Here is a 5,000-nt window from a genome sequence, read left to right as displayed (position 1 = left end):
GCCATACCACCCTGAAAGCGCCTGATCTCGTCTGATCTCGGAAGCTAAGCAGGGTTGGGCCTGGTTAGTACCTGAATGGGAGACCGCCTGGGAATACCAGGTGTTGTAGGCTTTTAATTTTTTCTCACAGTCCGGGGAGAGCTTTTTGCCATGTGTTTCTTGCTCATCATCAAAGCTTTAAACCCTTATTTGAACCTTCTCACCTTCTCTGTCCTGTCCCAGGGCTTATAATTCTTTCTGTCTGACGACAAGCAGCAGCAGCAGCAGCAGCAGCAGCAGCAGCAGCAGCAGCAGCAGCAGCAGCAGCAACAGAATAAGAGAAGTAAAATAAAACACTTTCGCACCTGCGGCCATACCACCCTGAAAGCGCCCGATCTCGTCTGATCTCGGAAGCTAAGCAGGGTTGGGCCTGGTTAGTACCTGGATGGGAGACCGCCTGGGAATACCAGGTGTTGTAGGCTTTTAATTTTTTCTCACAGTCCGGGGAGAGCTTTTTGCCATGTGTTTCTTGCTCATCATCAAAGCTTTAAACCCTTATTTGAACCTTCTCACCTTCTCTGTCCTGTCCCAGGGCTTATAATTCTTTCTGTCTGACGATGACAAGCAGCAGCAGCAGCAGCAGCAGCAGCAGCAGCAGCAGCAGCAGCAGCAGCAGCAGCAACAGAATAAGAGAAGTAAAATAAAACGCTTTCACACCTGTGGCCATACCACCCTGAAAGCGCCTGATCTCGTCTGATCTCGGAAGCTAAGCAGGGTTGGGCCTGGTTAGTACCTGGATGGGAGACAGCCTGGGAATACCAGGTGTTGTAGGCTTTTAATTTTTTCTCACAGTCCGGGGAGAGCTTTTTGCCATGTGTTTCTTGCTCATCATCAAAGCTTTAAACCCTTATTTGGACCTTCTCACCTTCTCTGTCCTGTCCCAGGGCTTATAATTATTTCTGTCTGATGACAAGCAGCAGCAGCAGCAACAGAATAAGAGAAGTAAAATAAAACACTTTCACACCTGCGGTCATACCACCCTGAAAGCTCCCGATCTCGTCTGATCTCGGAAGCTAAGCAGGGTTGGGCCTGGTTAGTACCTGGATGGGAGACCGCCTGGGGATACCCGGTGTTGTAGGCTTTTAATTTTTTCTCACAGTCCGGGGAGAGCTTTTTGCCATGTGTTTCTTGCTCATCATCAAAGCTTTAAACCCTTATTTGAACCTTCTCACCTTCTCTGTCCTGTCCCAGGGCTTATAATTCTTTCTGTCTGACGACAAGCAGCAGCAGCAGCAGCAGCAGCAGCAGCAGCAGCAGCAGCAGCAGCAGCAACAGAATAAGAGAAGTAAAATAAAAAACTTTCACACCTGCGGCCATACCACCCTGAAAGCGCCCGATCTCGTCTGATCTCGGAAGCTAAGCAGGGTTGGGCCTGGTTAGTACCTGGATGGGAGACCGCCTGGGAATACCAGGTGTTGTAGGCTTTTTCTTTTCTCACAGTCCGGGGAGAGCTTTTTGCCATGTGTTTCTTGCTCATCATCAAAGCTTTAAACCCTTATTTGAACCTTCTCACCTTCTCTGTCCTGTCCCAGGGCTTATAATTATTTCTGTCTGATGACAAGCAGCAGCAGCAGCAGCAGCAGCAGCAGCAGCAGCAGCAGCAGCAGCAGAATAAGAGAAGTAAAATAAAACACTTTCACACCTGCGGTCATACCACCCTGAAAGCGCCCGATCTCGTCTGATCTCGGAAGCTAAGCAGGGTTGGGCCTGGTTAGTACCTGGATGGGAGACCGCCTGGGGATACCAGGTGTTGTAGGCTTTTAATTTTTTCTCACAGTCCGGGGAGAGCTTTTTGCCATGTATTTCTTGCTCATCATCAAAGCTTTAAACCCTTATTTGAACCTTCTCACCTTCTCTGTCCTGTCCCAGGGCTTATAATTCTTTCTGTCTGACGACAAGCAGCAGCAGCAGCAGCAGCAGCAGCAGCAACAGAAGCAACAGAATAAGAGAAGTAAAATAAAAAACTTTCACACCTGCAGCCATACCACCCTGAAAGCGCCCGATCTTGTCTGATCTCAGAAGCTAAGCAGGGTTGGGCCTGGTTAGTACCTGGATGGGAGACCGCCTGGGGATACCAGGTGTTGTAGGCTTTTAATTTTTTCTCACAGTCCGGGGAGAGCTTTTTGCCATGTGTTTCTTGCTCATCATCAAAGCTTTAAACCCTTATTTGAACCTTCTCACCTTCTCTGTCCTGTCCCAGGGCTTATAATTCTTTCTGTCTGACGACAAGCAGCAGCAGCAGCAGCAGCAGCAGCAGCAGCACCAGCAGCAGCAGCAGCAGCACCAGCAGCAGCAGCAGCACCAGCAGCAGCAGCAACAGAATAAGAGAAGTAAAATAAAACACGTTCACACCTGCGGCCATACCACCCTGAAAGCGCCCGATCTCGTCTGATCTCGGAAGCTAAGCAGGGTTGGGCTTGGTTAGTACCTGGATGGGAGACAGCCTGGGAATACCAGGTGTTGTAGGCTTTTAATTTTTTCTCACAGTCCCGGGAGAGCTTTTTGCCATGTGTTTCTTGCTCATCATCAAAGCTTTAAACCAGGCATGTCCAAACTTTTTTCGAAGAGTGCCAGATTTGATGAAGTGAACATGTGCGAGGGCCGACCATTTTGCCTGACATTTTCTGAACCATTAAAATTAAATGCAAATTAACTATTTTATGCAAAGTTTATTGAAAACGGCATACCACATCTATCCCTTTCTCACTATCTCCCCTCCCTACCCCCCTTCTCACAATCTCCCCTCTCCCTCCCTACCCCCCCTTCTCACAATCTCCCCTCTCCCTCCCTACCCCCCTTCTCACAATCTCCCCTCTCCCTCCCTACCCCCCTTCTCACAATCTCCCCTCTCCCTCCCTACCCCCTTCTCACAATCTCCCCTCTCCCTCCCTACCCCCTTCTCACAATCTCCCCTCTTCCTCCCTACCCCTCCTTCTCACAATCTCCCCTCTTCCTCCCTACCCCTCCTTCTCACAATCTCCCCTCTTCCTCCCTACCCCTCCTTCTCACAATCTCCCCTCTTCCTCCCTACCCCTCCTTCTCACAATCTCCCCTCTTCCTCCCTACCCCTCCTTCTCACAATCTCCCCTATTCCTCCCTACCCCCCTTCTCACAATTTCCCCTCTCCCTCCCTACCCTTCTCACGATCTACCCTCTCCCTCCCTACCCCCTTCTAACGATCTACCCTCTCCCTCCCTACCCCCTTCTCACGATCTACCCTCTCCCTCCCTCCCTACCCCCCCTTCTCACGATCTACCCACTCCCTCCCTACTCCCCTTTGTAGGTCACTTACCGTCAACTCCTGTGTTGGGAGCGTGAGGCGTTTGTCTCGGGTGCCGGCGCTTCACTGCTGAGTGCCGTCATATGCCAGCGCTCATCGTGAAGCGCCGGCACCCGAGACAAACACCTCACACTTCCAACACGGCACTCTGGGCAGCGCAGAGGCAGGCGGCGGCAGCGGCGAGCAGAGGAGTCCTGGATTTCTGTCAGTCAGGGGGGCCCAAGAGGTGCCGAGCGGTCGTTTTCAGCAACCGCTCGGCACCCCTTGGGCCCCACTGACTGGCAGAACTCCAGGGCCCGGTCGCAGTCGCGACCCCGGTAGTTCCGCCACTGCCTACAAATTTCTTCATCAGATGCCCTTGTGGCTGTGTGTGCCGGCGCAGGGAGAAGGAAAGCCCAAATCTAGCGACGTCCGAGATCGCAAGATTTGGGCTTTCCTTCTCCCTGCGCCGGCACACACAGCCACAAGGGCATCTGATGAAGAAATTGTGTAGGGGAGGGCAGGGGCGTACCTAGAGTATTTGGCACCCGGGGCGGATCCTGTATGTGGCACCCCCCCACACACACACTTCAAAACTACCTGGCCGAAACTGAATATGACCCCCCCACACACACACCATAAAAAAAATCTAACACTTATTTAAAGTAAGTAACACACCAAAATAGGACAAAACAATTAAATAACAATATATATATATATAATTGTTAACAGCAATCACATTCCTATCATGCCCAGGCATACCCAGATTCCAGGAGGCACTCGCAGACTTGGCATGATAGGAGTATGATTGGCCTATCTACCCCTTCTCGCTCCCTTCTGCCCTATCTACCCCTTCTCGCTTCCTTCTGCCCTATCTACCCCTCCTAACTATCTACCCTCTCCCTCTTTGAAGTTCACTTACCTTTCAGGAGTCCTGCGGTGGGGGTGCAAGGCCTCTGTCTCCCAGCTCTGCCACTGTATGGAACAGTATAGAGTGATGGGAGTTATGATGTACTTTAGAGCATAATTATATAATGAAAAATACATTGGAAATGGTACAGCATAACACCCATCACTCTCACACACTTACCAAACCACACGCATACCAATCCACACACACATACCAATCCACACATATACTAATCCACACACATATACTAATCCACACACATATACTAATCCACACACATACACCAATCCACACACATACACCAATCCACACACATACCAATCCACACACATACACCAATCCACTCTCACTGTATGCTTTCTTACCTTTCCTCTGTTCTGTTACAGCTCCTTTTCCTGCTCTTCGCTCCTCTTCTTCTTCAGTTCTTCTGTCTTCTTCTGAGGGCACGGGGTTCAGAGGGCACGGACAGCGGTGGGCGCGGCTTCAGCTGTTGCCGCGCGGATCGCAAGGGAGCGGTATCGGAGGTCTTTAACAGACCTCCGGCTCCCTTGAGTGATTTTAAGCCGGGTTCAAGGGAGATCCTTGAACCGGCTTAAAATCATTCAAGGGAGCCGGTGGTCTGTTAAAGACCTCCGATACCGCTCCCTTGCGAGCCTGCTCCTCCAGCGGCGGACATTACTGTCCGTCTCTGGAGGGGTGCCGGCAAGTTGCCACCCCTCTGATGAGCGGCACCCGGTGCGGACCGCCCCCCACTCGGTACGCTACTGAGGGCTGTGTGCCGGCGCAGGGAGA

At 51.3% G+C, this 5,000-nt stretch overlaps 8 non-coding genes across 8 annotated transcripts in view; all 8 read left to right on the top strand.

The window, feature by feature from the left end:
• LOC128463397 (5S ribosomal RNA) overlaps nucleotides 1-112 on the top strand; it is a 119-nt gene extending 7 nt beyond the window's left edge. The window contains exon 1 of the ribosomal RNA XR_008343296.1: nucleotides 1-112. This exon is cut by the window's left edge and continues 7 nt beyond it. This is a non-coding gene — a ribosomal RNA (5S ribosomal RNA).
• A 230-nt stretch (nucleotides 113-342) lies between these two features.
• LOC128465378 (5S ribosomal RNA) lies at nucleotides 343-461 on the top strand. The gene has a single exon (XR_008345159.1). It is a non-coding gene; the product is annotated as a 5S ribosomal RNA (ribosomal RNA).
• Nucleotides 462-694: 233 nt separating this feature from the next.
• On the top strand, nucleotides 695-813 carry LOC128465111 (5S ribosomal RNA). Its single transcript, XR_008344906.1, has one exon. It is a non-coding gene; the product is annotated as a 5S ribosomal RNA (ribosomal RNA).
• A 188-nt stretch (nucleotides 814-1,001) lies between these two features.
• Nucleotides 1,002-1,120, top strand: LOC128464268 (5S ribosomal RNA). Its single transcript, XR_008344112.1, has one exon. It is a non-coding gene; the product is annotated as a 5S ribosomal RNA (ribosomal RNA).
• A 224-nt stretch (nucleotides 1,121-1,344) lies between these two features.
• On the top strand, nucleotides 1,345-1,463 carry LOC128465366 (5S ribosomal RNA). Its single transcript, XR_008345148.1, has one exon. It is a non-coding gene; the product is annotated as a 5S ribosomal RNA (ribosomal RNA).
• Nucleotides 1,464-1,679: 216 nt separating this feature from the next.
• On the top strand, nucleotides 1,680-1,798 carry LOC128463912 (5S ribosomal RNA). Its single transcript, XR_008343779.1, has one exon. It is a non-coding gene; the product is annotated as a 5S ribosomal RNA (ribosomal RNA).
• A 212-nt stretch (nucleotides 1,799-2,010) lies between these two features.
• LOC128465435 (5S ribosomal RNA) lies at nucleotides 2,011-2,129 on the top strand. Its single transcript, XR_008345213.1, has one exon. It is a non-coding gene; the product is annotated as a 5S ribosomal RNA (ribosomal RNA).
• A 260-nt stretch (nucleotides 2,130-2,389) lies between these two features.
• On the top strand, nucleotides 2,390-2,508 carry LOC128464732 (5S ribosomal RNA). The gene has a single exon (XR_008344549.1). It is a non-coding gene; the product is annotated as a 5S ribosomal RNA (ribosomal RNA).
• Nucleotides 2,509-5,000: the final 2,492 nt, after the last annotated feature.

Source organism: Spea bombifrons, chromosome 9, assembly GCF_027358695.1.
Source record: "Spea bombifrons isolate aSpeBom1 chromosome 9, aSpeBom1.2.pri, whole genome shotgun sequence".
Taxonomy (NCBI): Eukaryota; Metazoa; Chordata; class Amphibia; order Anura; family Pelobatidae; genus Spea; species Spea bombifrons.
The sequence above is the reverse complement of the archived record's forward strand: the minus strand, read 5'-3'. Positions and strand labels throughout refer to the sequence as shown.